Source organism: Mytilus californianus, unplaced genomic scaffold (assembly GCF_021869535.1).
Source record: "Mytilus californianus isolate M0D057914Y unplaced genomic scaffold, xbMytCali1.0.p SCAF_2, whole genome shotgun sequence".
Taxonomy (NCBI): domain Eukaryota; kingdom Metazoa; phylum Mollusca; class Bivalvia; order Mytilida; family Mytilidae; genus Mytilus; species Mytilus californianus.
Window position 1 is genome coordinate 73,610,588 of NW_026262668.1, and position 25,934 is coordinate 73,636,521.

General features: G+C 35.4%; 1 protein-coding gene across 12 annotated transcripts in view; it reads left to right on the top strand.

Moving 5' to 3' along the window:
• Positions 1 to 18,619: 18,619 nt before the first annotated feature.
• Positions 18,620 to 25,934, top strand: part of LOC127728021 (spectrin alpha chain-like) — a 66,199-nt gene continuing 58,884 nt past the window's right edge. For 11 of the 12 annotated variants that reach the window (XM_052235157.1, XM_052235160.1, XM_052235165.1 and 8 more), the window contains exon 1: positions 18,620 to 18,718. The gene's annotated coding sequence lies outside the window, so the exon portion shown is untranslated. The remainder of the gene's footprint in view (positions 18,719 to 25,934) is intronic. The other variant, XM_052235159.1, reaches the window with a different exon arrangement.

Sequence of the window (25,934 nt, forward strand, 5' to 3'; positions counted from 1 at the left end):
CGAAATTTGGGGCATCAAAACATTTATCATACATATCTATATGCAAGTATAATACAAGGTCATTACAGCTCGACAATCACAGAAACATTTGTGCCTCTACAAATGCTGTATAATCAGTCAAATAAAATCGAGAAAAAAAGACGAGTGTAGCGAATATATATAAAACTTCTTTTTCTTTTTCTATAACAAGTACTCCATTACATGTCAAATATTTATACCCTTTCCCAATTATAATCAATTAAAAGTTCCAAGATAAAATAATAATTGAAGGCTTTAAACCAATACTAGTATCCAATTTTCAACTTATTTCAATCTGACGATGTGCAATCAAACATTGAAAAGGCAAGACTATATAGTCTGATGGGTCCGGGACTCCATGGTTAAAACGGCCTAAATCAAATAGCTTGTCTACACCTATTCCAAGTATATGTACTGCCAACTCTAATATATCGCTTAGAAATCCATATTCCATCTAGAAATGCACTGCAATCATTAAAAACATTCTATCGAAAAAACCTTAAAGCAAATACAAACCTTAAAAATAATATGTCAACAACTTCATGAATGACAGGAAAATTGATATTATTATTTACAATATAATTTTTCAAACAAATATACTTTTAAAAAATATTTATATCAACACCTTTATATATATTGTGGCACAATATACCAATTAAAATAAACTCATAAAGAACCAATGTATTAAAAAATTAACTTACCTTCACTTTCCCACTAGAACTGGTTATAATCTCAATTCAAATTTCCAATGGACTTTGCAACCATTTAAATACACCATAAAAGTATTAAAATAGAAAATGACATCATAGTCATGGCTAAAATAAAAAATCCTTAATCAGCAACATTTTACAGTAATATCTAAACATAAAATTCCTTTGTAACCATAAAAACCCATTTAAATACATCATAAAGATATTAAAATAGAAAATGACATCATAGTCATGGCTAAACATAGCAAAAAACCTTAATCAGCATCATTTTACAGTAATATCTAAAAATGAAAATTACATCATAAAGGTATTAAAATAGAAAATGACATCATAGTCATGGCTAAAAATAAACAAAAATCCTTAATCAGCAACATTTTACAGTAATATCTAAAAATAAAATTCCTTTGTAACCATAAAGCCCATTTAAATACATCATAAAGACATTAAAATAGAAAATGACATCATAGTCATGGCTAAACATAGCAAAAAACCTTAATCAGCATCATTTTACAGTAATATCTAAAAATGCAAATTTCTTTGTAACCATAAAAGTAAAATAGAAAATGACATCATAATCATAGCTAAAAAAAACAAAATTTTTTTTTATTGGCAAATTTCCAATGGAGTTTATTATACTAAAACAATAAATTTGCAACCATAAAAGCACATTTAAATACATCATAAAAGTATTAAAAAAAATTAACTACATCATAAGGCTATTAAAATAGAAAATGACATCATAGTCAAGACTAAAGGTAAACAAAAAACCTTCATCAGCAAAATTTTATATTGGCAAATTTCCAATGAAGTTTATTATACTAAAATAATTGGCAAATTTCCAATGCAATTTACTAACAATAAAGTTATTGGCAAATTTCCAATTTACATAATTTAAAAGCAGTGTAGGTGAGATATTCAAATGAGTTTGAATTACCAACCTTACACTGCTTTTAAATAGTGTTTTGTACTTAATTAATTGTCTGTTTTTTCACCTTTTTTTTCCCTTATTCCTGAAACATTAGAGCCATACCCCCCCCCCCCCCCCCCCCCAAAAGCTAATTCTTACTTTCCAATGTACATAATTTAAATTTCAATTTTTGATGAAATCAAACCATATCATTATTATTTGCTTTTATATATATCAGAAACAACCAACTTTAAATGGAAAATTTTTGAGAAAAAAAAATAAAAAAAAAAATACCCCCCCAAATTTTTTGAACCCCCTTATGATTCATCACCCCCCCCCCCAACTCAATCCCAGCCTTCAATTTGTGGTATGGTACCTTGCAGTACAATTTCACAGAGATCCATACACTTGAACACAAGTTTTTGTTGCAAACTAAAAAAATGCTTATTTTTGGCCCTTTTTTCCTAAATGTTTGAGCAATTACCCCCAAACTCATTTCCTACTTTCTCTTCGTGATCAGAAATAACCAACTTAAAATGGAAAATTTTAAAGAAACCCCCGCCCCTTTTTTGACCCCCTTATGATTCATCACCCCCACCTCAATAACAGCCTTCCCTTTGTGGTATGGTACCTTGCAATACAATTTCAGAGAGAACCATACACTTGAACACAAGTTGTTGTCTGGAAACTAAAAATGCTTATTTTTTACCCCTTTTTGGCCCCTTATTCCTAAACGTTTTGGGCAATTACCCCCAAACTCAATTCCAGCTTTCCCTTTGTGAAATGAAACCTTGTAGTACAATTTCAGAAAGATCCATACACTAAAACACAAGCTATTGTCATGAAACTAGAAAAAAGCTTGTCTTTTGCCCCTTTTTGGCCCCTAATTCATAAAATTTTGAGGCAATTAACCCCAAAATCAATACCAGCTTTCCCTTTGTGATATGGAATCTTGTGGTACAATGTCAAAGAGATCCATACGCTAACACACAAGTTATGTCTGGAAGTTACAAAACTTCTTATTTTTGGCCCCTTTTGGCCCCTAATTCCTTAACTGTTAGTACTATAACCCCCAAAATCAATCCCCACCTTCCTTTTGTGGTATTGAACCTTATGGTAAAATTTCATAGAGATCCATTCACTTAAACTAAAGTTAGAGTGCGAAAACCAATGTGTCTTCGGACGACGACGACGACGACGACGACGACGACGCCAACGTCATACCAATATACGACCGCAAAATTTTATCCCCCCCAAATTTTTTGAACCCCCTTATGATTCATCACCCCCCCCCCCCCCCCCCAACTCAATCCCAGCCTTCAATTTGTGGTATGGTACCTTGCAGTACAATTTCACAGAGATCCATACACTTGAACACAAGTTTTTGTTGCAAACTAAAAAAATGCTTATTTTTGGCCCTTTTTTCCTAAATGTTTGAGCAATTACCCCCAAACTCATTTCCTACTTTCTCTTCGTGATCAGAAATAACCAACTTAAAATGGAAAATTTTAAAGAAACCCCCGCCCCTTTTTTGACCCCCTTATGATTCATCACCCCCACCTCAATAACAGCCTTCCCTTTGTGGTATGGTACCTTGCAATACAATTTCAGAGAGAACCATACACTTGAACACAAGTTGTTGTCTGGAAACTAAAAATGCTTATTTTTTACCCCTTTTTGGCCCCTTATTCCTAAACGTTTTGGGCAATTACCCCCAAACTCAATTCCAGCTTTCCCTTTGTGAAATGAAACCTTGTAGTACAATTTCAGAAAGATCCATACACTAAAACACAAGCTATTGTCATGAAACTAGAAAAAAGCTTGTCTTTTGCCCCTTTTTGGCCCCTAATTCATAAAATTTTGAGGCAATTAACCCCAAAATCAATACCAGCTTTCCCTTTGTGATATGGAATCTTGTGGTACAATGTCAAAGAGATCCATACGCTAACACACAAGTTATGTCTGGAAGTTACAAAACTTCTTATTTTTGGCCCCTTTTGGCCCCTAATTCCTTAACTGTTAGTACTATAACCCCCAAAATCAATCCCCACCTTCCTTTTGTGGTATTGAACCTTATGGTAAAATTTCATAGAGATCCATTCACTTAAACTAAAGTTAGAGTGCGAAAACCAATGTGTCTTCGGACGACGACGACGACGACGACGACGACGACGCCAACGTCATACCAATATACGACCGCAAAATTTTATCCCCCCCAAATTTTTTGAACCCCCTTATGATTCATCACCCCCCCCCCCCCCCCCCCCCCCAACTCAATCCCAGCCTTCAATTTGTGGTATGGTACCTTGCAGTACAATTTCACAGAGATCCATACACTTGAACACAAGTTTTTGTTGCAAACTAAAAAAATGCTTATTTTTGGCCCTTTTTTCCTAAATGTTTGAGCAATTACCCCCAAACTCATTTCCTACTTTCTCTTCGTGATCAGAAATAACCAACTTAAAATGGAAAATTTTAAAGAAACCCCCGCCCCTTTTTTGACCCCCTTATGATTCATCACCCCCACCTCAATAACAGCCTTCCCTTTGTGGTATGGTACCTTGCAATACAATTTCAGAGAGAACCATACACTTGAACACAAGTTGTTGTCTGGAAACTAAAAATGCTTATTTTTTACCCCTTTTTGGCCCCTTATTCCTAAACGTTTTGGGCAATTACCCCCAAACTCAATTCCAGCTTTCCCTTTGTGAAATGAAACCTTGTAGTACAATTTCAGAAAGATCCATACACTAAAACACAAGCTATTGTCATGAAACTAGAAAAAAGCTTGTCTTTTGCCCCTTTTTGGCCCCTAATTCATAAAATTTTGAGGCAATTAACCCCAAAATCAATACCAGCTTTCCCTTTGTGATATGGAATCTTGTGGTACAATGTCAAAGAGATCCATACGCTAACACACAAGTTATGTCTGGAAGTTACAAAACTTCTTATTTTTGGCCCCTTTTGGCCCCTAATTCCTTAACTGTTAGTACTATAACCCCCAAAATCAATCCCCACCTTCCTTTTGTGGTATTGAACCTTATGGTAAAATTTCATAGAGATCCATTCACTTAAACTAAAGTTAGAGTGCGAAAACCAATGTGTCTTCGGACGACGACGACGACGACGACGACGACGACGCCAACGTCATACCAATATACGACCGCAAAATTTTATCCCCCCCAAATTTTTTGAACCCCCTTATGATTCATCACCCCCAACTCAATCCCAGCCTTCAATTTGTGGTATGGTACCTTGCAGTACAATATCACAGAGATCCATACACTTGAACACAAGTTTTTGTTGCAAACTAAATATGCTTATTTTTGGCCCTTTTTTGGCCCCTTATTCCTAAATGTTTGAGCAATTACCCCCAAACTCATTTCCTACTTTCTCTTCGTGATCAGAAATAACCAACTTAAAATGGAAAATTTTAAGAAAAAAAAAAACAAAAAAAAATACCCCCCCTTTTTTGACCCCCCTTATGATTCATCATCCTCACCTCAATAACAGCCTTCCCTTTGTGATATGGTACCTTGCAATACAATTTCAGAGAGAACTATACACTTGAACACAAGTTATTGTCTGGAAACTAAAAAATGCTTATTTTTTACCCCTTTTTTGGCCCCTTATTCCTAAACGTTTTGGGCAATTACCCCCAAACTCAATTCCAGCTTTCCCTTTGTGAAATGAAACCTTGTAGTACAATTTCAGAAAGATCCATACACTTACACACAAGTTATTGTTATGAAACTAGAAAAAAGCTTGTCTTTTGCCCCTTTTTGGCCCCTAATTCCTAAAATTTTGAGGCAATTAACCCCAAAATCAATACCAGCTTTCCCTTTGTGATATGGAATCTTGTGGTACAATGTCAAAGAGATCCATACGCTAACACACAAGTTATGTCTGGAAGTTACAAAAATGCTTATTTTTGGCCCCTAATTCCTTAACTGTTGTTACTATAACCCCCAAAATCAATCCCCACCTTCCTTTTGTGGTATTGAACCTTATGGTAAAATTTCATAGAGATTCATTCACTTAAACTAAAGTTAGAGTGCGAAAACCAATGTGTCTTCGGACGACGACGACGACGACCACGACGCCAACGTCATACCAATATACGACCGCAAAATTTTATCCCCCCCCCCCCCAAATTTTTTGAACCCCCTTATGATTTATCACCCCTCAACTCAATCCCAGCCTTCAATTTGTGGTATGGTACCTTGCAGTACAATTTCACAGAGATCCATACACTTGAACACAAGTTTTTGTTGCAAACTAAAAAAATGCTTATTTTTTGCCCTTTTTTGGCCCCTTATTTTTTTAAATGTTTGAGCAATTACCCCCAAACTCATTTCCTACTTTCTCTTCGTGATCAGAAATAACCAACTTAAAATGGAAAATTTTAAAGAAAAAAAAAAATGAAAAAAAAATACTCCCCCTTTTTTGACCCCCCTTATGATTCATCATCCTCACCTCAATAACAGCCTTCCCTTTGTGATATGGTACCTTGCAATACAATTTCAGAGAGAACTATACACTTGAACACAAGTTATTGTCTGGAAACTAAAAAATGCTTATTTTTTACCCCTTTTTTTGCCCCTTATTCCTAAACGTTTTGGGCAATTACCCCCAAACTCAATTCCAGCTTTCTCTTTGTGAAATGAAACCTTGTAGTACAATTTCAGAAAGATCCATACACTTACACACAAGTTATTGTCATGAAACTAGAAAAAAGCTTGTCTTTTGCCCCTTTTTGGCCCCTAATTCATAAAATTTTGAGGCAATTAACCCCAAAATCAATCCCAGCTTTCCCTTTGTGATATGGAATCTTGTGGTACAATGTCAAAGAGATCCATACGCTAACACACAAGTTATGTCTGAAAGTTACAAAAATGCTTATTTTTGGCCCCTTTTTGGCCCCTAATTCCTTAACTGTTGTTACTATAACCCCCAAAATCAATCCCCACCTTCCTTTTGTGGTATTGAACATTATGGTAAAATTTCATAGAGATCCATTCACTTAAACTAAAGTTAGAGTGCGAAAACCAATGTGTCTTCGGACGACGACGACGACGACGACGACGCCAACGTCATACCAATATACGACCGCAAAATTTTATTCCCCCCCCAAATTTTTTGAACCCCCTTATGATTTATCACCCCACAACTCAATCCCAGCCTTCAATTTGTGGTATGGTACCTTGCAGTACAATTTCACAGAGATCCATACACTTGAACACAAGTTTTTGTTGCAAACTAAAAAAATGCTTATTTTTGGCCCTTTTTTCCTAAATGTTTGAGCAATTACCCCCAAACTCATTTCCTACTTTCTCTTCGTAATCAGAAATAACCAACTTAAAATGGAAAATTTTAAAGAAAAAAAAAATGAAAAAAAAAAATACCCCCCCTTTTTTGACCCCCCTTATGATTCATCCCCCTCACTTCAATAACAGCCTTCCCTTTGTGGTATGGTACCTTGCAATACAATTTCAGAGAGAACTATACACTTGAACACAAGTTTTTGTTGCAAACTAAAAAAATGCTTATTTTTTGCCCTTTTTTGGCCCCTTATTTTTTTAAATGTTTGAGCAATTACCCCCAAACTCATTTCCTACTTTCTCTTCGTGATCAGAAATAACCAACTTAAAATGGAAAATTTTAAAGAAAAAAAAAAATGAAAAAAAAATACTCCCCCTTTTTTGACCCCCCTTATGATTCATCATCCTCACCTCAATAACAGCCTTCCCTTTGTGATATGGTACCTTGCAATACAATTTCAGAGAGAACTATACACTTGAACACAAGTTATTGTCTGGAAACTAAAAAATGCTTATTTTTTACCCCTTTTTTTGCCCCTTATTCCTAAACGTTTTGGGCAATTACCCCCAAACTCAATTCCAGCTTTCTCTTTGTGAAATGAAACCTTGTAGTACAATTTCAGAAAGATCCATACACTTACACACAAGTTATTGTCATGAAACTAGAAAAAAGCTTGTCTTTTGCCCCTTTTTGGCCCCTAATTCATAAAATTTTGAGGCAATTAACCCCAAAATCAATCCCAGCTTTCCCTTTGTGATATGGAATCTTGTGGTACAATGTCAAAGAGATCCATACGCTAACACACAAGTTATGTCTGAAAGTTACAAAAATGCTTATTTTTGGCCCCTTTTTGGCCCCTAATTCCTTAACTGTTGTTACTATAACCCCCAAAATCAATCCCCACCTTCCTTTTGTGGTATTGAACATTATGGTAAAATTTCATAGAGATCCATTCACTTAAACTAAAGTTAGAGTGCGAAAACCAATGTGTCTTCGGACGACGACGACGACGACGACGACGCCAACGTCATACCAATATACGACCGCAAAATTTTATTCCCCCCCCAAATTTTTTGAACCCCCTTATGATTTATCACCCCACAACTCAATCCCAGCCTTCAATTTGTGGTATGGTACCTTGCAGTACAATTTCACAGAGATCCATACACTTGAACACAAGTTTTTGTTGCAAACTAAAAAAATGCTTATTTTTGGCCCTTTTTTCCTAAATGTTTGAGCAATTACCCCCAAACTCATTTCCTACTTTCTCTTCGTAATCAGAAATAACCAACTTAAAATGGAAAATTTTAAAGAAAAAAAAAATGAAAAAAAAAAATACCCCCCCTTTTTTGACCCCCCTTATGATTCATCCCCCTCACTTCAATAACAGCCTTCCCTTTGTGGTATGGTACCTTGCAATACAATTTCAGAGAGAACCATACACTTGAACACAAGTTATTGTCTGGAAACTAAAAAATGCTTATTCTTTACCCCTTTTTTTGGCCCCTTATTCCTAAACGTTTTGGGCAATTACCCCCAAACTCAATTCCAGCTTTCTCTTTGTGAAATGAAACCTTGTAGTACAATTTCAGAAAGATCCATACACTTACACACAAGTTATTGTCATGAAACTAGAAAAAAAGCTTGTCTTTTGACCCTTTTTGGCCCCTAATTCCTAAAATTTTGAGGCAATTAACCCCAAAATCAATCCCAGCTTTCCCTTTGTGATATGGAATCTTGTGGTACAATGTCAAAGAGATCCATACGCTAACACACAAGTTATGTCTGGAAGTTACAAAATGCTTATTTTTGGCCCCTTTTTGGCCCCTAATTCCCTAACTGTTGTTACTATAACCCCCAAAATCAATCCCCACCTTCCTTTTGTGGTATTGAACCTTATGGTAAAATTTCATAGAGATCCATTCACTTAAACTAAAGTTAGAGTGCGAAAACCAATGTGTCTTCGGACGCCGACGACGACTACGACGACGACGCCAACGTCATACCAATATACGACCGCAAAATTTTTTTGCGATCGTATAAAAATTACTTGAATAATGATATTGATATTTTTAGAAATTATATTTAGTTAAGACAAACTCAAGTTAGAGAACGGAAACGAAAAATTCAGCATTTTTTTCATTTGTAAAGGGGCATAACCCTAGAACGGTAATCAAAGTGCTTGTAAGCACTGAAAGGTAAAGATGGCTTTAATTTATCAGTAGGATTTAAAATTGAATATTGCATTGTATAAAGCATTGGTTGTAGTTGATTCAACTACCATTATGCACAAAGAAAGATAACTCCAATTTTCAAAGAAGACTTTAAAATATTATTAGAAATGAAGGGTAAAAATTGCTTTAATCAGTGGAAGGCAATATTAAACATTGCATTGTATAAAACATTGATTGTAGTTGATTCAATTATAATCATGGACAAAGGAAGATAACTCCAATTTTAAAAATGACTTGATAATTAGAAAAAAAAAGAAGAAAAATTTAACAATTTTTCTATTTGTAAAGGGCATAACTCTAGAACAGTAAAAGTGAAAGCGCCAAAATTCAAACTTGATCTGTATATTGTGGTAATAAGCATTGTGTATAAGTTTCATAACATTTGATTGAGGCAAACTTAAGTTAGAGAACGGAAACGAAAAATTTAGCAATTTTTCCATTTGTAAAGGAGCATAAATCTAGAACGGTAAAAGTGACGCCACCAAAATTCAAACTTGATCTGTATTTAGTGGTATTAAAATAAGCATTGTGTATAAGTTTCATAATATTTGGTTGAGGCAAACTAAAGTTAGAGAACGGAAACCAACTTTGGGACGTACGTACGGACGGACAGACGAACGTACAGACGGAAAAGGGTAAAACTTTATGCCCCCTCCGCTACGGCGGGGGCATAACAAGTCGGCAAGAAGAGGGGCACAATTGGTTCCCATTGGAATTCCGACAGTCTGTTGAAAAACACGTCCTCCAAACGTAACAAATATGTTGTCAATCAAGAAATCAAGCATCTTGATAATGTTAGTTTCAGAGAATTTTTTGTTTGAATCAGAGTGATTCTTTACAAAGTAGGATTTATCCCTCCCCAAGACAAGATACTAGTATCTACGTTCACCATTCTTTTTAATGAAACAAAGTAATACCAACTCTTTCAATTTGATTTGTCTTTTAGTTTGAAATGGGGAATACTTGTGATAAGTGTAGAAAAGTCAAATGTTTTAATACTATTGCAAGATGAGAGAGTCTTAGATTGTATGTACTCTAAAAGATCTTTGGAATTTTTTAGTATCCACATCTGATTCACGCCACCTCTAGAATAGGCAGTTTCACAATAACTTTGGAGCCCGGCTTTGATTGCTGATAAAATAGATGTTAATAATTTAAAAAGAGGTTTCGTGGAGCACTTGGAAGACCCAGCAATATACCGTTGTTTGTAAGGACACTTATGTAGTTTAGGCATCCAATACAGTGATGGAAGATCCAGTTCCTCATCTTTGGTTGAAATTCCAAAGGAACATAGAACAGACCTATGATTATCCAGGATTTCCTCTTTGATAAGTGTCGTGAGGGTATATGTTGAGTTTCCAAATGAATTGTCAATACCTAATTCATTTATCAAGCAGTTTATGTAATGATATTCACATACAAAAACGATGTTGTTTGGGGCTTTATCTGCGGGGACAACAACATATTTGTCATGGAGGTAGGACAAGTGTTTTTCAACATTTGGGTCTTTAAAAATTGACGTAGCGTGGGTATTGATAAACCCATTTAGTTTCTTAATTCGGATTTGTATCAACAACCTCACAGCCTTAATCCATTCGGAAAGAGTATCTACGTCTTCTTTCTCGCGTTTAGCCCATTGCCTGGCAAAATCCTCGACTGAATCCATCAGTATTTTGAAGTTGTATTTCCAATTGATGGATTTAGGCTCACGAATTCTTTATAATAGGCTAGACTATATTGGCACAGAAAAGTATACACTATCGGAAGTCCTCATTCAGCCTTAGCTAGTGTCGCATCAACCAGAGACATTGCTAGACTCTCCGTGAAGCTTAAGGCTGATGACAGGAACCTACCAACTACAGAGTACAAGAGCAACATTTAACCAGAATCAAGTGGACTCCACATGCCTGCAGCTTTGCAATGAAGATCGGGAAACGCAAGAGCATTTCCTTACGAATTGTACTGCTTTAGCATCCATACTTGAGTTCCAAAACCTTATTAATATATCTGTGTGTGCTAAATGTAATCCTAAGGACAATGTTAGAATAGATGCACTGTGTATATTGAACCCGAGTGCTAACTTTTGTGGTTGTGGTTGTTACTGTAGCTGTACTCAAAAGCTAAACCTGATTGAACACCTTAGCCGTATATTGTGCTTTTCACTGCATGTTGGCAGAAAAAAACATTCTAAACGCTTTGCCTAGTAGCAAGAGAAAGGGATTAAGGGCAGCCCTCCCCTCTGTAAAAAATTCACCACAAAAAATAAAATTACGTGTGTAAATAGAAATAGATAAAAGAATTGTTCTTTTAATTCGCATCAAACGAGCAAAAATGCTTCACATTGTGTCGAGCGGCTGATGTTTTACTATATCAATACGCAGAAAACCCGATAATCTGTTTATCGTTCTATTGCTATTCTTTTCCCTTCCTTTTAGACAATTTTAAGCTTGACGAAAGTAAACTTGATAAGTACTGGTTATCAGATTGTCTGCATATTGATATTGTAAAATATCAGCTGCGAGTCACAATATGAAGTTTTTTGTCGAGTGAGCGCAGCGAGTTCAAAAAGGCTTCATATTGTGTCGAGCAGCTTATATTTTACAATATCAATATGCAGACAACCTGCTAATCGATTTATCGGATTGTATATATGTATTTGCATTATAGAAACAAGTGTTTTTCTTTGTTTCACCAGCAAACCGGAAAATGACGTAATAAGTTCGGGTCAAACTTATCAACATCGGTTCATTCATTATGACGTCGGTGACATGTCCAGGTCAACGTATTTGACGTCACAAAGCCCTGATATGCAATGTTACGAAGAGCTGAGCAGAGTGGTATAGATAGTGGGAACACCGATAACGTCTCCTCACACATGGATACGTCGCTGATAACTTCTCCTCAGACATCAGACAAATTGACGTCGCTGATAATGTCTGCTCACGTCTCAAAGCCGTGATCTGAGAATAACGGAGCGACTGAGCAGATACAGACGAATTAAGTGTAACACACTAGTTTAAAAAAAAATCAATCTATGTATGTTTTGATATTTAAGGAATGACTGTAATATTTTTTCTGTCTATGAAGAAATAACATCAAAAATGTGGTGCACACTGAATAACCCGCGTAGCGGGTTATTTTAAAGTGTGCACCACATTTTTTATGTTATTTCGAATAGACAGAAAAAATATTACAGTCATATCTTATAATTTAATTCTAAATTCGATTTTAAACCGGAGTAAACCATGAAAAAACGTTGATGACGTCACGGTCACATGACAAAATTATGTCTATGAGCTGATAAACAAAACAACGTCAGCCAATCAGAAGACGCGTTACATCCAAAATTAAATTATTCTACAATGTTAGGTTCAAGCAGAGCCATACATACACGTAATTATATATGTCTCTGGTTCAAGATAACGAGTTTTATATCCGACTCCCTTCATAATTGATTCAAAATATTAAGTTTGAAATAGAATTACGATCTCTAACAAGCCTTATTACGCAGATTAAAACCTTTGAAGTTACATTATCCATCAAATTCATGATCACCGATTTGACTTAAATTCTCATATATGATTGATTACATAAAACGTAAATCCAAATCACATACAGTCCAATAGAAACAATCAACAATTAATGGACTCGTTATACGTTCCACGTTTATACGATCTTAAACCGATCTAAATGCTCGAGTCCGAACTAAGGTTCAAATCAGTATAGAATTAGACTTATAACTTTGAAAAGTGTTTTGAATCTGCTATAACAGCTGCTGTATAACAGTTGGCACAAATGCCACAGCCTGCCGGTTTTGTCAGTTTGGTTGACATATGACACTAGCCCTGTATAGTTGCGCGCTAGGGAGATTATATGTTTTCACACAAAAGAATATTCATATCAAAATTGATAGTAATCCAAATGAATTGTTCATGACTAGACTGTTGTTTATCTTTTGGTCGTATTTTGGTGGGTTTTTTTTCAGTTTTAGCAATGGCAGTGTCTGTTTGCCTTCGAATTATGAGTATGAATATTCCTATGGTATCTTCCGAATTGGCCTCTCATTTACGAATATAATTTTCTAGTAATGATTTTTTTTTGGTGATTTTAGGGAATGATATATATAAAATTCTATTATGATTGTGGCCTGTTAACTATTTCTTGTATGAAGATATATACCTCGTATCACACCTGCATGAAGTGTGATACGAAAAACTGATACGAAAACTGTGTTTATTTGATTGGCTTATCCAGCATCATGAGACGATATTACGACATTTCCATTGGCTATTCGTTAGGTCATTGATAATTTTCAAAGGGTAAGACGATGTACAATTTCGTCCATGGCAACGGACATATCTGATTTCTTCAGTAATATAAAAAAAATACTCACTTTTTTCACCTGGAAATCTATTTGTAAAATTTTATTACATTCTGAAGCGTACAAAAAGTTTTAAAATGTCTCATGTTGAAGTTTGACGCCGGAAAAGGACATATGACGTCATACTGGCACATGTGCAAAATCTATCTTCCCGTCTAGGAGTGGACTCATTCTGAGTGTAGGTACTCCAGCGTGATGAACAGCTAAAAACTTCCAAGTATGTGCAGTTAAAATGTAAGGTGTTCTATATTAGTTGTGAAGTAGTGTCGACACGCTGACGGCTTGGATAGCGTGTCGATAATGATCCACAAACGAGGAAGCTCGGATATCTGGATGTATGTTATTCCAAGATATGATGGTGGCAGGTATAAATGAATATTTGAAACCGTCAAGTTTGGTTCGTATCTGTCTGATGTTGTGTGCAACTGAGCCACGGGTCCTGGTGTTGTGGAACTGGAGCAGGTGGTGGACAGGAACTTCTACAACACTGTTTACAATTTTGTAGAACATTACTACTCTATTCCTGGCTCTCCTGTGTTCTAGTGGTTCCCAACCTAGTTGTTGAATCATGTTTGTGACACAGCCAGGGTCCCTTTTGTAGTAATTCCCTGTGACAAATCGCGCAGCCTGGCGTGTACATTTTCTAGTTGCTGGATTTGCTGTTGCTGGTTGGGATCCCAGACAGAGCTGGCATACTCGAGGACAGGCCTCACTAATGTTATGTAAGCCTGACTCTTTACCTCCTTGGGACAATTCCTGAGGTTCCTACGCAGGAATCCAACTAATCTGGTGGCTTTCGCTGTCGTCTCGCCACGACAGATCCTTGCTGATGTAGACGCCAAGGTACTTCCCACCTGGGACACTTTCAAGGGTATGACCATGAAGATGGTAGTTTTTAACTTGATCAGGTTGCGTTTCTTGCAGATGTGTATGGCGGTACATTTCTGTGGATGGAATGCCATCTGCCAATCTTTTTCCCATTTCTCCAGTTGAGTTAAATCTTCTTGTAGTTGGATGGAGTCGCTGGTAGATCTAATAGGCCGATAAATCATGCAGACAATCATCAGCAAACAATTTTACACTAGATTTGACAGATTCCGGGAGGTCGTTTATAAAGACAAAAAAGAGCAGCGGTCCCATGACTGTACCATGTGGCACTCCTGAAACTACCTCTGCTTCGTCTGATGATGTACGCTCAACTAGCACATGTTGTTTCCGATTGTTTTAAGGAAGCTCTCAACCCATTTGAGAGTGTACTCACAAACACCGTAGTATTTAAGCTTTTGGAGTAGTCGCTGTCCGCTGATGTGGCACCTTATCAAACGCCTTCGCAAAATCAAGTAGTATTGCGTCGATTTGTTGGCCATGTGATAGTCCGCTTGTGAGGTCGTGTATTGTGGCAATAAGCTGTGTCTCACAAGAGCGTGTGCTGCGGAATTCATGTTGGGCTGGTGTTAATATGGAGTGCTCTTCTAGATGGCCCATTATCTTGGAGTGAAGTATGTGCTCCATTACTTTTGAGAAAATGGCAGTTAAAGATACTGGACAGTAATTTGCGGCAGTACTCTTGTCTCCTTTTTTGAAGAGGGGTACATGTGCCATTCGCCAGTCATCTGGGACTTTTCCAGTGTTAATTGATACTTGAAAAATATAGGCAAGAGCAGGCGCCAGTTCGAAAGAGAGTTCTTTTAGGAGGCGTGTAGATATTGAGTCTGGTCCTGTTGCCTTATGTGGGTTTAAGTTCAGAAGAAGTTTAGTAACACCTGATGTCCTGATGATAATGGGTGGCATAGGTTGGTACGGACTTGGGCCCTTGTCTGACGTTGTGTTAGTATCCTCCTCTGTAAAGACGGATTTAAATTGGTCGTTGAGGATATTTGCCTTTGTCTTTGGGTCGCTGTGGATCAATCCATCTGTGTTCCGTAGTGGAGCCACGACTGATGCTTCCTGTTTCCCACTATCATCACAAAGGACCAACACTTTTTAGGGTTCTGCTTTGCTTCAGGGCTGATGATATTGTGTATGTAATTGATGTGTGCCTGTCTGATGTTGCGTTGACATTCCGCTTTAAGAGGTTTGTATCTGCGAACATCTCTTGCACTCTTTGTATAGTTTGCCTTTTTAAATGCGCGGTCTTTGCGTCGCCGGTGCAAGTCTGCGTGTTTCAGTATTCATCCATGGATTTGTGTGCCGCGATCGAGTGAGTTTGTGTGGCCCGGATATTTCTCTTCACAAAGGTTAAGATTTTGTCCCGGAAAGTAGTCCAACATGAGTCCATGTTACGAAATGGTTGTGAGACAAAGTCAGATACAAATAGGGTGACATCTTCTTTCAGAGTAGGAAGGTTGACTTTATCACATAGGTAGATCTTCCTTCCAGTAGGTTTTGCACGTTGTAGTATAGCAAGTGTGTCGATTAGAACCACGTCATCGCCGACTCCTGGGATAGTCTTGCATTTACTAACCAGCGCCGGATGGCTGGTGAAGAAGAGGTCCAGAATGTTTTCTCCTCTTGTCGGGGTCCTAGCTATTTGTTCGACTTCACAATGAGTAGCAATGCCGAGGTATTCCGATGACACACGAGCTGGATATTGATGTGATGTGATTGATAAGCTGTTCCAATCTCTGTCGGGGAGATTGCAATCTCCCGCAATCTAACATCGCTCAACAATTAGCGGGAATTTTTAATTTAACACAGAGTGTTGACCATAAGAGAAATATGTTTATAATTAGTTTAAACAGTATTTATTATATAATGAAAAATTATAACACTGAAGTAGTACAATTTACAAAGGTTTATAATTAACAGCTCTTGAAAATTGGATATCGCTTGATATCAACTCTCGTTATTTAATTTAAATAGTAATAATAAACTCGCCGAAGGCTCGTATATTATTATATTGAAATTAAATAACTCGAGTTGATATCAAGCGATATCCAATTCTCACTCGTTGTGAAACCTATCAGGGCCGTAAATTATGTGGAGGCATGTAGGCAGTTGCCTCCTATTGCAAGCCGACCATAAAAATAATAATCGGGAAAAAAAATTATATATTATTTGAGCGTTCTTATCCTGACACCGTATGCCAGTTCTGAAACCGTAGAACATCCATCGTGTCCCATGACCTCTTAAACATGCATGTCAAACCCCATTCACAAATTTTTTTCATCATGCTTTCAAAAAACTGTCTCTTGGCATTCGTCTTGACAATCCACAAAAACACTTGTCACATGGCATTTCGAATTTAGTATAACAAAACCTAATGCAGATTGAAAGCTGAACTTGTCAAGATGAGAATTTTTCAATACTTCCAAATGCGAAGTAGAACATTTTTTTGTACCCTGTAGGTTGTACTGCCATAATCTTGTCTTTGTCAACAGTTGTCAGTCACTCATAGATTTAAGAATTCTGGTGGCAATTCTATGTAAAATCATGATGGCCAGTTCATCAATACGTCGCGTAAGCATAAAAATATAAGGAACCCTGTTATGAAGATAAACGCCTATTCAACCAGGACAAACAGTTCCTATCAACTCTTGCAGAAACTCGATAGAGATCACAAACGAATACACAAAATTGGCTGTTGAAAAAGTATAGACAGGTTCACGATATACATTATATAAAGTTCAAACCAAACCACTATCGACAAGTAAGATGCATCAACTTATTAAGGCGAAGTACACAACATCATTAGATGATATTTCGGATTTTTACGAAATTTGGTATGCATTTAAATCTTGTTGAGCTTCATCTGAATATTGAACAAATAGTACATGTATCATTAATATATAAACTCTAGAGATACAATCTATTCAAAACTTTATAAATAGAAACAGAGGTATTTATTGTATGTCTGTAATACAGAACCTAGAAATTTAGAGGTAAAAAGTGACGAAAAAAATGCATTTTATGCGATTAAAAGTGCGATTTCTCATACTTTCGTCATCATGATTTGTTTTAAATTATATATTATCGCTGTGAACATTTTTGGTTTAATGATACGAAAATATGTAATTAGATCGTTTTTGCAATCTTTTAAAATCATTTTGAAAAAGTATGATAAATTACAGTATGACGTTACGTTTTTGTCACTTTATATACCGAGACTGCACATGTAATTGAAATTTAACTGAACTTGAAAAAGAATCCGTGGAATTTTGAGGCTAGAATTTCGAGAAATTCAAGATGCATACAATGTATTTATTCAATGCTATTTTACGTTCATTCTATACCTTTATAGATCCTTTTCAATGTTTTATTTGATATTATCTCTAACATATACACATTTCACTTTTTAGATATTTATATGCAGTTCAATGACTTCAAAATGCATTCAAAGTTTATATAAAACAGTTCTTACTTGGGTACTATTGCTGTCCATATTGAAAACTGTGACCTTGTGAAGACTCGTGTCCAAGTTCGAACACTAGCTAAATAATTTCTTCGGATACGAGAAAATACAGCAAGTTAATAAGAACGAAATTAAGACTTTGACACATGATGGTAATAAACTATCAATGCTCAAAATATCTTCACCAAACTTTATATCAGAATGTGAATTTGGTATAATAAATAAAACTATCAGTTATGTAGAGAGCAGTTTCAATTATTAGGTTAGATAGTTCTTTTTTGGGAAACCCAGTCAAAATATCTCCAGGGGAAACTGCTCAATGTCTGGGGTCTGTTCGTTCCCCAGATCCCCGCACATTATAATGCTCCTATTAAACAAGTCCTAATTTACGGCCCTGCCTATAAACATCTTTATGCCGAGCGTAACCTAGAATGACTCGGTCATTTATCCGGAATGTTGCAAATGTCTTTCCGAGTACATCTTTGTATATTATATATTTTTGGCTGTTCTCATGTTGTTTCACTCCCTTAATATGAAACTATATTCGCACATTTTAGGTTTCATATCTAAGCATTGTTTTTTGTTATTTATTTTCAATATTTTAAAAAATAAATTAGAATTAACCATTTTTTAATAAAGGCACAGCAACCCCTAGGATGCACTTCGTAGATTATTTTGTAACACCGCTTAGTCAGTTTCGAATTTAGTTGAGACATTACATGGAACAGCAATAACTTGGATATTTTTCGGTGAGGTCAGATAATCAACCAATTACTCTTAGAAGATTTGTTGCATGTAAGCATTCCTTGTATTTTTTTTTACATATATCACAAAGTTGTTTTAACAAATTCACAAAAATTGATGATTAAAACGTATAGACAATAACTAACAATATAGTGTGTACGACCAATGTGGTTTGGAAACCGGTGAGCCGGCTGCCGCGCCCAATTTGTAAACAGTTAACTGCTCCATGCTAGTAAATGTTTTATTCAAACTTCCGAATGATCTGATTTCAGTATTTTCACTATTTAGCAAATAAGCGTACCTGTTAAATCAGAAAATCAGGAAGATTCAATTGCTATGATGCATTAATTAAAGGTTTAAGGTTATGCATAAAATGTGAATAAGTAATGAGGTGACATCACTGTGGTTATCTCCCTTTGAAAAAAAAAATAGTACAGGTATATCTTAGTGGATTGTTTATAGTTGTTGTTTCTCCGGTAAAAATTATGAACTGCAAGAAAAACATAGAACGATACATTTTGTTTTAACCAAAGTAATGCAGATTCTTCCCCAGGATTGGCAGGAATCCCCACACAGTTGGGAGTCTGTTTAACAAGATTTTGGGGCAAGGTTGATGAGAACTAGGACATATGCACATGCTGAATGTCCTACACACATCTCAAGGGTCCTCATTATGAGATCCTTTTCATCTACAGTTTTGCCTAGGACACAACTGTACCATGAACTGTCAGGAGGAGACTACAGAAGACTAGAAGTCTTAATAGTTGAGAAGCTGCATGTATGCACTGCCAGGAAAGACTTATGTTCTCGACTCTCTTCACAAAATAGGCTAGCCTGCAGAAGTGGAAACATCTCTCCAACTCTTTAATATCCCACTCGATGCATGCACAAACCTATGGTAACACCACACATGCATTTATGAAGTTTTTTTTTTACAAGATTGCAATGATTTCTGAAGTTATTCTGACATGTCTGGTCTGGTACAAGAAATTTTTTTTTTTTGGAAATTGAATTTACTGTTTTATCTGACTTGTCTCCTGTTAAAGTCAGGTATCCTTCTGAATCACTGAGATTGATCCTGCCTGAAAATGTTCAATCATAGGTAGTTCAAAATGTCCAGGTTGGGGTGGGGGAGGTTTAGTATTGCATGTGTACCTTGAATCTCTGCTGAGGTAAAATATTTAACATGTATAGGCAGAGTAAGATAAATATTTTATCATTATGTAATCTGTATATTTCCTTACTCGTTCAGTGTTCACTATGCCTGTGTCTGTAGTTTCAGTTTTTATCTTAATTGAAGTAATCTTATGTTAGTGTTTCCCCTATCACACATAAAGGGCATGGTAACTTGATTGAAAAAGGGCACCTACAGTGTATGGATAATTAACAAAAGGGCACCTACAGTGTATGGAAAATTAACAAAAGGGTACCTACAGTATGCTGAAAACAAGAAAGGCAATAAATAAATTGTCATATTGCATTGGTAAAGTATGACTGGCAGTTGTTGATGGAATTAGAACTCAAGATAGCAAGTGTATTGTTTCAAAATAATATTGTATATGCATCTTTGAATAAAGATGAAAATCAACATTATTCCGGGTAACAGCAAGGGACCAAGGATGTATGTATATTACTAGCTATACATCTTTGTCAGACTTTGAAGGACTAATGCATAAATTTACTAGGCAGTAATTACATGATTTGACTGATGTGGCACTTAAATATGAAGATTAGGATATAAGATCTGAAAATCTAGTTCAAAATTTCACTTCAATTAGTTTCAGGGGACAGTTCTGACAGTGTTCCAGCTACAAATGTAGGTCGTTTTCACAGGGTGGTCCGCCTGCCCTTCCCCTAGTGTGACCCTGTGCCCTTTTTAAGACGCCCTGCCCTTTTTCGTAAGTCCATGCCTTTATTGCCGTAATATTTTGATGAAATTCAATTATTCTACCTGTCTTCATATTTATGACAAGTTTATGACCCTCAGCTAATTAACATTTACAGCAGGTGTAATAAGTTGTGATTACAGATAATCCGCTTATCGACATCGGATGGGTCATTAATCAGTTAATTAAACTTCATAATTGATCATTGTAATAATTTTTCTCATTAAATTTGGTCAGTCAGCATTTCAATTTTAATATTTCTCAAAAGATGACAATTTGCGTTTGATGTATCCGTAGATCGTCTGTTGTTTATATATATATATGTCAAAGATTTTTTTTTTAAATTGATCTTTTAAACAGTTTTAATCCAGAAGAAAGTAAAAACAATGCTTGACTACCTTTCATTAAATATCTATATTTAAATTAAATTAATTAAAGCTGTAATCCATGATCACAAATTGACTGCTTTGTTTACATTTGTTGAAAGCCATGTGCTTTTTTGGCAGGAAAATTCGGTAAAACAATTTAACAAGAAACAGTTACATTTCATTGTTATTTATAGACAGCAAGATTTTCATTTTGATTAACAAATGAATACTTTCTTGCAGTGAAACTGATAATACTTTAATACTCTACATCTAGGGGTGTGTAAAATGGAAAAGGGGGGGGGGGATTTTTTTTATATATTTTTTATATATAATATTACAAATATAAGTTTAACAGTCTGAAAAGACATGGTTAAATGGATTTTAATTCTGAAAAACTCAATGTGGTTTATTATAATTCATTTATTATTTCTATCATAATCAGAAACACTGGGCTACATGTATTAGGCATTTCAAACATATTATTGCCTTTATAAGAACATTCAAGACTATTAATAAGTATGTACATGTGGTAAAAATACCATGGTAGGGCCTTAAAATTTCTACTGGGCCCTTGGAAAATAGTTTTGGGATCCAGGTTGGCCCCTGGAGAAAATGTAAGGTATTGTTCCCAACTGTATTGCAGATCTAGTGTAGTATTTTAAATGACATGCACAATTCATTTCACCAATGAAATAAAAATATTTCTACAAAACGCCGCTGCGCTCTGCATTGCAACTTAACCTTAGACCTACCATGCATCAAAAATGTTCTAGTGAAGACTGAGCTAGTAATATACGTCCTTGCATGGTCCCTTTAATACTGTTACCCAAAATAATGTTGATTTTCATCTAGCGTAAAAGTGACTAAACCCCCTCAAAACTCCTAGCTGAAACCCTTGCAGTTAACATAAGACAATGTTTGACATGTCCTTTTTGAAATATCAATCTTCGTGCTAAAGTGCCATTTTCGTGATTGGCTCCCTGCCATTTTGAAATCCTAGCTGGAACACTGTCTGATCAACAAAAGTTGGGCCCCTTTTTTTAAACCAGGATTCACAGTATAAATGAACTTGTAGAACATTGTAAGACTATTACCCTGCATAATCATTATCCTTATAAAATGTTTAGATCGATATTTAGAATTCATTTCCATAAAGTTGGAACCAAGGATTGACTCGTGAAAACTTTTCTGAACTTTTTTGAATAAAATTCTATCTTTTTAATTGAAATTGAACGTTTTATATCAAAGATTACGAAAATATGATCATTTGACGAAACTATGACAAACGAACTGCAAATTGTGATCGTTTTAGAAATATTGAAATTAAAAAGCGAACTGTCCGGGGGGAAAACAATTTTGTTCAAATGACGAAACTACGACAAACAAACTGCAAATTGTGGTTGTTGGCCTTGAGAAATATTGAATTTAAAATGCCAACTGACTGATTTTACAGTGGAAAATTATTATGGTTGTCAATTATGAGGTTTATTTATAATTAATGGATTAGTGACCCATCAGATGGCGACAAGCGGAATAACTGTAATCACAACTTTATAATACCTGTTGTAAATGTTGATTAGCTGAGGGTCCTAAACTTGCCAGAAACATGAAGACGGGAAAAAAGGGCATTTATTTAGACAATGGCACCACCGAAAGAAGTTAATAAAGGGCATGGCGTCATTTATTAAGACAAAAATAGGGCATGGCGTCTATCCATGCTAAACATGCTTGGGGGAAACACTACATGTTTAACTTGTTAATTTTAATTAAGTTTGTCACTAGTAATTAAGTTTTGTACTTGGAATTATAAATTCTTTTATAAATAGATACAAAGTTGCAGCTATACCTGTTGAATCCTTATTACTAAATACTAATGAGATATCACACAGTGATCTCCCCAGAACGTTTTAATTTATTCCGCGACGCTATAGCTATTTTTTGTTGTCTCTATACATTACCGCAAATTGAACTATGACCTAATTTTTGAACTTTCATCTAATTACCGCTTACGATCATAAAAATTATATCACCTTTAATTGTAATCCCTTCAAGTCGACAATAGGGGCAATTAAGAGTGATTAAATAGGTGTTAATAGTCCTTTGTTTGATAACTGTTCAGATATGAATACCTCAAGCTGACACTTATGTCATGACACGTGGTCCAAGAGTGATCAATGCTGGACATCCAAATAGATTGTCAAAAATTGTCGTAATTTTTTCTTCAACTGCCATTGAAAAATTTGTACAAACTACGGATCAGAGGGGGAATTCAACGGAAGAGGATCAGCTATGACTGTAATCTGTATTCTAAAGAAAATAACTACAGAGGCACAAATGGCACAGCTGACAGAAGAATAATGATCCCAAAAGGGAAAATCACATATTAACAGATAATTTGTTAGATCTCCTTGCTAAATGTATTTATTTCTATGTAAGTGCATTGTTTCAATGTATTGATTAAAGTTGCTTAACTTTGTTTAAAATATATATCTTTTTAATGAGAAAAAACTGGGCCTAATACATTGAGTTTCTGGAAACAATGAATTTTATATATATATATACATTTCCACACATATAACATATATTTAAATTAAAATGTGCATGATAAATAGGAACGACAGCATTGTCACAACACAAAAAATGACATGGAAAAAATCCAACTATTTATTTGTTTGCGCCAAATGTTGTGCTATCCAAAATTTCTGGGGAGAACACTGTCACATCCTAATTTTTACAGTAATGTCTTTTACAGATCTTGTGCCTTCAGAAATGATCCATGTTAACAGAACATTGGTACATGTACCATCATGCTATCTGAATAAATTTTATTCACGATACAGTTATGTGCATGAAGCAAGTGTTCTGTCCATCATTTTCAATTACAATTTACAATGAAGCTCCATGGGAGTTGAAATAGCATTCTTGTTTCCCTCAAATTGTTGTATCACATTTATAATACATTCTTTATTCAGATTGCTTCAGGGTACATGTACCGTTGGGCTATAAGGCCTCAGTGAGAGCATTATGAATTGATGAAAATACAACATTTATATTACAATGTACATATGTTATTTGTAGTTGCAATCAAATCTGTTTAATTAATATGCAGCAAATTAGAAATTATGATTTGGTCAGGAAGGATTGTGCAAGGTTTTTGATTATGATACATTAAAAACATTTAATCAGGGATATCACTATACATATGTGTGAGTTCATGATGCCTAGACTCGTGAAAATTAGACTTGACTCACCATTTCCTGGACAGATGTTCATCAAGATATTTTAGCTGAGTCTGAAATCATCATTTCATTACCCCAAAATAGAACGAAATTAGTAATCTAAGGTGATTTAATTTTATTTTGTTAAGACCAAAAGACTGAAATGATTAGTTTAGTCTTTGATTTAGTGTTTCCTGCAGCTTTTGAAAAGGGCAGGGTAATTTTTTTCTCAGAGGGCACTCTTAGCGCGATTGGCTACACTTTAAGGGCACCGGACGTACCCTTTACCATGTTCATGCGGTGGACTACACTTTTAGGGCACTCTTTACATGGATATAAAGGCACTGTAATAGATAGGGATTTAATGGAATATACCTTTGTTTCATATTAATTTATTGGTAAGAAATAAAGAAATAAAGATATGTATATTAGGTTGTGAATTCCTTTTTGTAATAAAATTATCACTTATAGACTCAGCTAATAGAATCTTGATCATGTTCATTGTCCAACTGCCTCATTTTAATCAATAACTCCAGTTATAAATTTTAATACTGGATCACTGAGACAGATTGTCTAATGATGTGTTGTGAAAGTGGACTTTGCATGACCAAGAGCATATGCAATGCATTGCTTTTGACTTATTAAGATGCACAAAAAAGTGCCAAATATATACCCTTAGGATTTCGCAAGTGTATACCAATCAAAGCTAGCTTGGCTCATAACTGTACAAATAGTTGTAGGATATTTAAAGATTAGTATAGCAAGACTTACAATACATATTCTTCTGCTTTTCATCTTTTTTCTATCTGTTTTTTGGTGTTTTTTTTTTTTTAATGAAAGTTGTTGATTTTTTGTACTATTCAAAACTATATAAGCTATATTCTTAACTATATTTTATTAAGATAACAAGGACAGGGCGTAAAGAAAACACGGCAGGGCGCCATACCACGCCAAAACATCCTGCAGGAAACACTATGATTATGTTGATAATGTCCATGGTTTTGTCCTGACTGTTGGCTATTCAGGCTAAAACTTCAAAAATCCCTAGTCTCATCTGAAAAAAATCTTTGAGAGAACCCTAACTGTTTTATTATTGCTTGATAAAATTTATCAGTAAATTACCTTAAGTTATATCTCTAGAAGTCAGTAAGGTTATGACTTTTAATACCAGCTTTAACATCCATTCATTTATATCCTTAAAAATATACTGTACAGCAGTGAAGTTTTGCGTTAATTAAAACTGTGCGTTATAAAGCTTCATGCATTACATGGAGTTTAATGTATGTCCGAAATAGTGCATCTTCACTAGCCAAATAAAAATCATGCCCATTCCGACTACTTCATTCTTGACCAATGGCAGCGCTTGAACTCTCTTTGGTGTAGAGGTGTTAAAATTGTTGTGTCTAGTGTTTACAAATTTCGTGAAGCAGGAACCGAACATATACGTTGACATTCCAACATTTGTGCAAGAAACATACCCATGGACTGCTATTAGTTGATTAAGAACTTTCAAATTGTGACTTATTATCGTTGTATGCTTTGGGGGTAAAAAATTGTTGCACAATCAGCACGTGGCAATTGTTTATTTACATTTTCTACATTTACATGTGATCATCTTCAAGGCACTCTTTCATTGGATGCAGCCAGTTACAACTGCGACCAATGGAAATCATTACTTAGTGGATCCAAAATACTATCTTAATCCGCCAAGGGTGGAGAGGAGGGGACTGGATCCTAACCCTTGGCTAGCTAAGACGGAAATAGTGTCAAATCTTAATGTGTGCAATTCTAGTGT